Raw genomic sequence first — 9517 nt, 5'->3', positions numbered from 1 at the left:
CACAGAAGGTTCTGTCAGAGAGGTAGGACCCAAACCATTTAAGGGCTGACCCTGTGATGCCCACCCACTGCTCCAGTCTAGAAATGAGGATATTGTGGTCGATGGTGTCAAAAGCAGATGTAAGGTCCAATAGGACAAGCAGCACAGAATCACCTGCGTCTGTGGATATGAAAATGTCATTAAAAACCTTCAGTAGAGCAGTTTCAGTGCTATGGAGAGATTTGAAGCCAGATTGGAATAACTCAAGGAACATGAGTCTGTGTGAGCAGACGAGGACGAAGTCAAACATATATTATAAAAACAGTAACCAAACTTTGTGCATTCAGTAAATCTGAATAAGAAAAGTCCCTAAAATGCCCAGAACTCATGAATCAAACCACCAGAACGGGTTTTTACGGAGCATCAGCCGCTTTAGTTCACACTGTTTATTCTACTTCTACGAACTTTGTACCATTTTAGTCATTCACGGATCAAAACATTCAGCTCGTTTATCAGACGGCTGCTGGTAATTTTGATTTTTCTAACTTTTATACTTTTTGAAACATTTATCATACGAAGCATAAAAATGCACTTCCTCAGTTCCTTCAGAAACATTTTATTTCAAACCTGCCTCGGTGTCTTCTTATGCTTAGTTACCGTAGTTACCAAGATGGCCGCCACAGCTGAATGACATTCGCCTACACAGCGGCTACAGTTAAGTAATTTTTGCAGATATTTAACTATAGTTTGATGTGGTAGTAGCTGAGCACCGTCCCCAACACATACTTTGACTGCAACACACTGCGTGGAATCGTTGAGTAGAAGTTCAGCCTAGCTGTTGGAGTCAAACTTCTTTGTTAGCAAAATATCACAAAGTTGTATAATGCAAAACTACCAAAAGGGATCACTGGTTGCACAACTGATCAACTTCTGGAGTCAGTCTAATTTAAATGTATCTCTGAATACTTGCACATATTGGCCTTAACATGTTTTTTCACTTGTCTACTAAAAGATGTTCTTTGTGACACGTGAAAATGCAGAACTACCTCAAAATAAATTACGTTAATTACATTTTTCACCTAAGGATGTCACCGTCACATTGCTGCTATTTTACCGGCACAATGCATTCTGTGGCAATGACGTACATCGGTTGACGTGGCGACACAAGGACTCGCGGCTGAAAGTAACAACATGACAACGAAGTTATATTTTGTATTAGCGCGGTCGAAACCATCAAACGTGATCAACTCGGGATGTTAAGCATAATAGCTGTGGAGCTAACACTAAAGCTAACGGGCTAAAGTTGAGGCGCTCGTCCCAACAAACGTCTGCCGTCCTGCGTCCACGGGTCCGCACCGGACTTCTGTCACGTGCGTGCACTCCCACTGATGTGGTTCATGCTCTGTCGTCCGAGTGAAACCGAGTTCAGCTTTACATCAGCTCCAGTGCCCCGCCACCCAAAGGAAGACAAGCGTAAGATTATGTAAGATTATGTTTTGATCCTGATGTTTGTCATGAGCAACGGAAAGCGGAGCTCTCTGCAGCAGAAGCTCTCTCATATAAGCTGCACAAGCGCTTCATCGTTTTATGTTATTTCTGAGCCACTTCTATATTTTCCTTTCTGCCAACGCACTCCGGTTCAAACGAGACATCGTCCAAAACTGGCGTTCAAGCTGGATGCAACTATTCCAACTTTTATTTGTACAGGTTAATCCCACTGAGCCTCGGGGACCCATTTACGAGAGAGACCTGATTTTTTTTTCAACAAAGAGCGATGACAACAGTGGACAACAAAGACAATCATAAAGGATGTATACAAACTGAGAATAACAAGTGAAAATAAAATGGTATTAAAAAAACGTAACCAAAAAAAAAACAGCTAGGTTGTAAGGCGATGTAGAAAACTAAAAACAGGAACATGTCTGCATTGGTTTTTCCCAGGAACTTAACAGTTTGAAGGTCGAGAGCTTCAGATCTTTTTGCAAGATATTCTAGCATTTACCCATAATGCACTGCAGCATGAACAATACAGCAATGTTCGTATTTAAATTGATAAAACATTAGTGCATCTGGCATAAAACAATCGCCAAATCTTTTGTGCAAGTTTGCTCGATGTGGCAACACCTGATGAAGCGAACAGCTGAAAGAAACGTTAAGGGTGGCACGGTGGTACAGTCAGTAGAGGTGTACCCCTCAGCAAGAAGGTTGCTCCAGTTCAAATCCCAGTCTGGGAACTTTCCTTTTAGCAACTTGAAAAGGAAGAAGCGGGTAAAGACAATGGATGGATGGATACAACTTTAGCTGCCTACGATGTTTTTATTGTTGCCTTTACAGCTGAAGCAAAGACGGTCTATTGTTCAGTCAGGGGTACCTTTAATATGGACGCTGCAGCTACAGACAGAAAGAACAACAAGGACTACAACTCAGTCAGTTTTACAGATGTTGAGCTGAAATTTGGCGTGGTAGTAATTGAGGGTCGTCGAGCGCTGACTTAGAGACCAAACATAATGTCACTACACGGATACGATAAGTTGTTTCTTCTTTACAAAGTTAGATTAACCCTGTCTTTGTTGTCATGAGATGATCTCAGTGTAAAACTGTTGCCATTCATTCAACCTTTCTTTGTACAGGTTAATCCCTTTGAGCCTCTCATTTACAAGAGAGACCTGATTTTTGTTTAAACAAAGAGTGGACAACAAAGACATCCATAAAGGATGCATACAAATTGAGAATAACAAGTGAACATAAAATGGTGGTATTTATTTTTAAAGAAGATGGAACAACAACAACAAAAAGCTAAGTTGTAAGGCGATGTAGAAAACTAAAAGCAGGAAGTTAACAGATGTTTGAGAGAGGTCAAGGTCGAGAGCTTCAGATCTCATATTTTTATAAAACACAAAATACAAATATATATATATATATTTTTTACTTCTTTCAGAGTGCGCAGGAAGCCAGCGTAATTATAAATAAATAAAGGGACAGAAGTGGACATGTCAGCGCGGGGGACATACGGATGCCCGTGTGGACACTAGTCCACACCGGCGGTGATCTGGACCCGCTGGGAGGAAAGAGCGTCCTGCCCTTTTTTTATTTTTTTACATCTCAAACAGTGGGAGTCATGAACCGCTGCAAGGTGACGCCAAACTTCAGCTCAGACATGCCGATGTGATTAATCACCGCCCGAGCCTCCTTTAAACCCCGCCGAGCGGCGGCAGCAGCCCCGGGACCATCCTGCGCAGCGACACCGGGGAACGGAGCGACAGCGGCGGCCACTCCGGGGGAATGCCGACCGGCCTCTTCTGCTCCCAGACAGCCGTCGAACGGGGTAGCGTACACCGCATTTCCAGTAAACACGCGACACCACCGGGAGCCCGAAACCTCTCCGCACATGTAGTCGTTTCTAACACGCCGACCCTTTAACCTCCTCTTTCTTCCGTTTGTTTTTTCTTTCTGGGAGTCAGCGAGCCAGTACTAAGAAAGTTCGAGCCCCGCCAGCTAGCTTGTGGCTCGCCCGCAGACGTGTGCGAGTTTACGGCGACGTCAGCTTAAAGCGGAGGCAGGAGGTTAGCATGCTAAGTTAGCCGCTAACAGGGGGAGAGGAGAGGGGGGCTTCACGTCAGGGGCCATGTGTCCTCAAATTCTCCCGACAAAATAATAGATAAAACAAACGAAGTAAAACGCTTGCTGGACTCGTCACCTGTCCCGACCAGCTGTGTTGAATCCAGATGTGCGGACGCCTCATGTTAGCTCAGCTAGCTAAACGGCTAACGCCGTGTTGATAGCTGTCACTTTAGACATGCGGGGACAATTTGACAGCTGCTCGGCGCCTGTTTTGTTTTTAACTTCATTAAATGTATGTTTGAGTTTGCTTTCAGACGTTTTGATGAGATTGGGTGCGTTTTTAATTTGATTATTGAAGGTGCAGTTGATTCACTTTTTTTTTTTTTTTTTTTTACTTCCTGTCTCGCGCAGTATATTTTTAAATACTTCCGTGTTTTCCTGTGAACCTTTGGTAACCCATGATCTGTTGAGCGTGGTGGATAATGTTTACTTAAACATGTTTGCAGCTAAAAGCTTCAGGCTTTAGCCTCCTGGTTGGTGAACAACCTTTCCATGTGTATACATATATAAATGTGCGTGTGTGTGCGCGCGCGCGAACTATATATAGCACCTAACAGAGTTTGCAACTTGATCCAAATTGTGTTTCTTGCTACAGTGCGTTTTATTTCCTATAGATGTGAAATGTTACTTTCTAAGATTTGCACGTTTTCTTTTGGGACTTAAAATTATCGCTGCCAAAGACAAGAGGCGCTAATGTTTTGTCTGTTTGTGTTTGTAGAGTTGACAAAATATGGATGACTTTAAATGAAACTCTTAAAGTCATCTGTGATCCCTATTCAAGATGGCCGCCACAGCTGAGGGATATTAGCAAACGCAACAATGGATACAACTCAGTCAATTTTACAGATATTGAGACGAAATCTGCTGTGGCAGTAGCTGAAACTGTTTTTCAAACTTTGACCATACGTACTCGTTCTGTTAGCAAAATATCGTATAACAGCTTCTGATTATACTAGCTTAAAGCTACAAGTAGCAAAATGCTAGCTAGAAACCAAAGTGGCTAAAGGCTGGCTAGAAGCTGAAAGTAGTCAAAGCCTACACAGACATAAGAAGTCAAACTAGCTAGAAGCTCATAGCATGAAAAAGCTAGCCAAATGTAAAAGTCTAGCTAAAAGCTAATAGTAGCAAAAGGCTTGCCAAAAGTAGCTTAAGGCTAGCTAGTAGCAAAAATTAGCTAAACATACCAAAATACTAGCTAGAAGCTTGAAGTAGCAAAAGGCTATCTAGAAGATAAAGGTAGCAAATAGCTAGCCAGAAGTTAAAACTAGCCAACAGGCTAACCAAAAATAGCAAAAGGTTAGCTAGAGAAGCTGTTATTAGCATCAAGATTTCTATAGAAGCTAATAGTAATGAACATATGGAACAAAACAGGTGTGGATGCTGAATCAGCATTTATACGATTATTTGACTCCTAAATCATGTTTGTTTCTGCTGATCTGAGTGAATAAACATGGCCGCCGCTGCAGATCCACACCGACACAGATTTGGTGACGAAGTGTTTATCTGATCAGGTGATCTGAGAAGTTTGGGGTGAGTTACAGGGAGTGCCGCTGAGGCGAGCCATGAAAGAATAATGTGATACTGAGAACACCAGAACATACCCAGACACTAAAGGGAATGAAACGACAAGGGATCAGTCTAATTCCTGGAGATTAAGCCTATCTGTGACACCTTCGTTCTGTTTGGTATTGTCATCCCGGTGCCGTTGAGCGTTTGTTTTGCATATTTTGCATACAGGGCTGCGAGCGGATGGTACTCCCGTCAGCCAGTTGTTGAAACGCTCGGTACTTTTCTCCACAACGTTGCGGACTCGGAGCTCAGAGGCAGAACTTTAATGTTATTTGGAAGCGCTCAGGTGAGAGCAGTGCCGTTTGAGCTCCACACTGGGCTCACAACCAGGATACCCTTTTTAATTAGTTTTATTTAAATGCCACTTGCTGGAAGCGAGACTGTCGTTTTGCCAGCTGCAGAACAACAAACTGCAGATGTTCACGTCCGGTTTCTCACCGCTGCTCCGCTCGTGTCTGTTGCAACAAAGCAAATATAATTTCTGGCTTATATTCAGATTTTTCTTCATGCGAATGCTAGGAATGCGTTTATTAAAAGATCGTCAGTGCATCTCGACTCTTTCATAACCAAACTTCTAATTAAACCCTGTGCAGAGAATCTCTGGGATCTAAAAGAAAGCAAAAGATTGATCTGTTTTTGTCTAAAATATTGAGTGCAGTCAGACTCTGGGGATGGATGTCCACACAGCGCACGTTAAAGCTGTCTTACCCACATTCTTCAGTGACTCTACGGTTTTTGGTCCGGTTGTAGAGCAGAGTGTCTTCAACATATAATGATTGTGTTTGAGGTTTCGTACGGAAAATCTTGGCAGAAATCTGGGTTTTTAACCACGAATACAGCCACTAGGGTTATAGACGATAGGTTAGAGCACAGGCCAGCGTCAGTCCAACGGTCGATGTTTGTATAGCTGCCTTTAAGAGTGTTTGTTTTATTCGCCCGCCGAATTGGGGACGTCTTATGGTATAGTCACGGTATGCCCGTAAACGTTCTCTTGTCCCATCCATAACTTCTGATCTGCTCAAGATAATTAAGCCAAATGTTATACACTTATGCATCATCACTAGACGGACTTTTGATCACCCCAGCTCCAAGGTCAAGGTCAAATGTTATACAAGGTCTTGTCCGGGACATTGCTATAGACTGCTGTGTAATAGTTTGTTGACGGGCGTATGAAATATTGTGTGCCGTACTTTTGTTCTTTTAATTGACCACGATTGTCAGTTCAGTTAGGAGTCCTAACTGTTTCGGTGGTGCGGCGTAACTTTGCCCGGTTCTTACAAAAACTGTAGCCAACAGTGTTTTCCACAGCCCCTTCTTAATTCTGCTGTGTCGGCCATCTTCAAGCAGTTGGCAGTCATTTGGAGACTTGCATCCTACGATTAATTCCTAAACGTTTCAATCAAATGTCCAGTGTTTTGTGAGTTATTTTGCTGACAAACCGGGTTAGACTAACAAAACGACTAGGACTTGGAGTATGTGTTGTCAATGACTCTCAGCTACTACCACAGCAACTTTAGCTCGATATCTGTACAGTTGAGTGAGTTATAGCCATTTTTGTCTTGTTGTTTTAAAGTCAATTGGCTGTGGCGGCCATATTGAATCAGGCTGACTTCAAAATTCGATAAGTTGTAGACATACAGAAGTATTTGAAGTATTCCCTTTCTGTACATTTTATTTCTATTCTGCCAACACGACGGGCACAAGAACTCTTAATGGTCCCTGTCACGGAGCAAAAAGGTGGAATTGGAAATATCCTGTGTTCGGCTGTCTGCATGCTGTGAGCGTGATAACTTGAAAATTAAGCGAGATATCGACTTCCATTTTGGTATGTGGCTGCATCTAGACGTAAGAAAGGAACCTGTCCAAAATTGGGTTGCCACATCAAAATCCAAGATGGCCGCCCACCACTATAAATATATGTGAACTGGCCACTCCAATCATTTAAGAAATCTAAGCTTTATAGTTTTTATTGTTAAAAAGTATAAGTTCCTCAAATAATTTGGGTGGCCAAAGATTAATGTACGGTGGCCAAGGCCACCGTTGGCCACCCCCTGGCTCCGCCATTGTGCCTGGTGGTGGATAAATTGCTCCTTCCACTCGCCAACTCTGTTCTGCCTCGGACAAGAAAAAACAAAAAACACCCTGCCACTGTTCTTCTCCACAGTGTATCTCCTAACAACTTCTATATTTTGTACAAAAAAACATTAAAGTTTATTTGTATTTCCTGTTCAGTTGCAGTCCAGAAAAACACTCATCTTCAGAACTGCAAACATTCACTCTTCAGATCATTCATCGACGGGGGACACTTCGCTGTGCGAGCCGCATTTTTCTTTTTGCAAGTCACTCAACTTTTCATATATTTTGCAAACAAATGCTTTGTTGCCATGGCAACAAAACATGCCACAGGGCTGAGTAAACAGACTAACGAGGAGGGCAGGAGGAAATACCTGCGACAAGGAAGGGGATTTAAAAAAACAAAAACGCTTTTCTGGATTACAGCACTCCATAATATCCTTTCATTTTAATTGCATTCTAACTCGTGCAGATATTTACTTTTAAATTTAAATGTAAAAACTTTTATTAATATAAAAAATTCTTAACTAAAAAGACTAAACTGAGGACAGCTTTGAATTTTTTTACTCAAAAAAAAAAAACCTTAGACTTTTCCCTAAATTTTTAAATATTGCCTAGTAGGTTCAGAAATGTCTTGCATATACTTGTTTTTTTTTTTTCCTAGGTTGTCTGTTAGCAAAATATCTCATGAATCAGTGAATGGGTTGTAATGAAATTCCCAGATAGTAATGACTGGATACACGTCTACAGCTAATTATCTTTTGGAGTCACTTCAATTCAAGATGGCCGCCATAACTAATCACCTTTAGCCAAATTAAAAATGGCAGTACTGCAGCAATTCTTACAGATGTTTAGCTAAAATTGGGTGTGATGGCAGCTGTGGATCATTTAAAATACGTACTCCAAGTAAGAATAGATCACACAAGTTCTTACAACGTAGCTTGAGATGTTTGTTTAAGGTTTGACAATAACGGTTATAACTCCATAAAATTAATTTAGCCTGAGTCTCAGTGAGTTGTTTGGTTTGAACAGCGACTTTTCCCGTCTGGAAAAGGTCCCGTTGGATTAATTTGTTTTAAACGTCTCTGGTGGAACAAAGAACTTTTGATTCCACTTGCGAGACTTCTCCTCTGCGACGAGCCGAGGGTTCAGGGACGTTTGTCCTCAGCAGGGACATTTTTGTCCCTCCTGAAGGACGGAGAAGAGAATAATTGTTTTTACCGGAACACGCCCTGCTTTGTTTAAGGCTAATCATTGCTTCTGCAGACACCTCCCTAAATGAGATGTTTTGATTCTGACAGTTTTCTCCATGACGCGTGTTTCTGCATGTGGAGTTCATCGTCCTGCTGTAATAGTTTGAAGTGTAGTTCAGCCATTTTGAAGTAGGGGTTCTTAGGAAAGGTAGTGAACATCTTACCTGTTGACAGGTGTCAAATGTTTGAGGCTGGACTGGTTTTAAGACACTTTGGTTTTGTCTGCATGTGGACCAGCTATTCGCTCGTGAGTTTTGTTTGTTTTTAAACCATTTTTCTCCAAACTGAAGCCTTTCACAATTTATTTGTTTGCAAAGCTTTCAACAAAACCTCACTGCATAATGCGTGAAGTATCATTTAATTTGTAGAACTATAGGAGTTTTTAATGTAGCATTACTCAACAGGGCACGTTCTACCAAACACATCAAAGTTTGTTGCTGTTAAGGACCTGCATACTCCAAACGAAGCAGCGAACTCATCTCTGGTTGACGTAGTTCTGTGGTGGAAATTGTCATTTGTTCTCAGAGCAGCTTCGTCCGCTCCTTCTCAACACGAGACCCAGACAAACTTTTTATCGCATTCATATACACCAAGTATTGTGATTGGTCAGAAGTTTGTGGGCTTGTTTATTGATGCAGATATACACTCAGACTTTCAGCTGTAGGTTGTTAGGCTCTAGGACGGTTAGCTCTAGGACGGTCGACTCTAGGACGTTCAGTTGTAGGACATTCAGCTCTAGGATGGCCGGCTCTAGGACGTTCGACTCTAGAACATTCAGTTATAGGACATTCAGCTCTAGGACAGTCAGCTCTAGGACATTTGGCTCTAGGACATTCGGCTCTAAGATGTTGGGCTCTATGACGTTCAGCTCTAGGATGGTCTGCTCTAGTACGTTCAACTCTAGGACGGTTAGCTCTAGAAACTCTAAAGTTCTAAAGTAAACTCTAAAGTTCAGTTGTAGGACATTCAGCTCTAGGATATTCGGCTCTAGGACGGTCGACTCTAGGACGATCAGCTCTAGG

General features: G+C 42.0%; 1 protein-coding gene across 1 annotated transcript in view; it reads left to right on the top strand.

Moving 5' to 3' along the window:
• The first annotated feature begins 3123 nt into the window (after positions 1 to 3123).
• bcl9l (bcl9 like) overlaps positions 3124 to 9517 on the top strand; it is a 31584-nt gene continuing 25190 nt past the window's right edge. The window contains exon 1 of the mRNA XM_037677640.1: positions 3124 to 3304. The gene's annotated coding sequence lies outside the window, so the exon portion shown is untranslated. The remainder of the gene's footprint in view (positions 3305 to 9517) is intronic.

Source organism: Nematolebias whitei, chromosome 6 (assembly GCF_014905685.2).
Source record: "Nematolebias whitei isolate Nwh7 chromosome 6, NemWhi1, whole genome shotgun sequence".
Taxonomy (NCBI): Eukaryota; Metazoa; Chordata; class Actinopteri; order Cyprinodontiformes; family Rivulidae; genus Nematolebias; species Nematolebias whitei.
The sequence above is the reverse complement of the archived record's forward strand: the minus strand, read 5'-3'. Positions and strand labels throughout refer to the sequence as shown.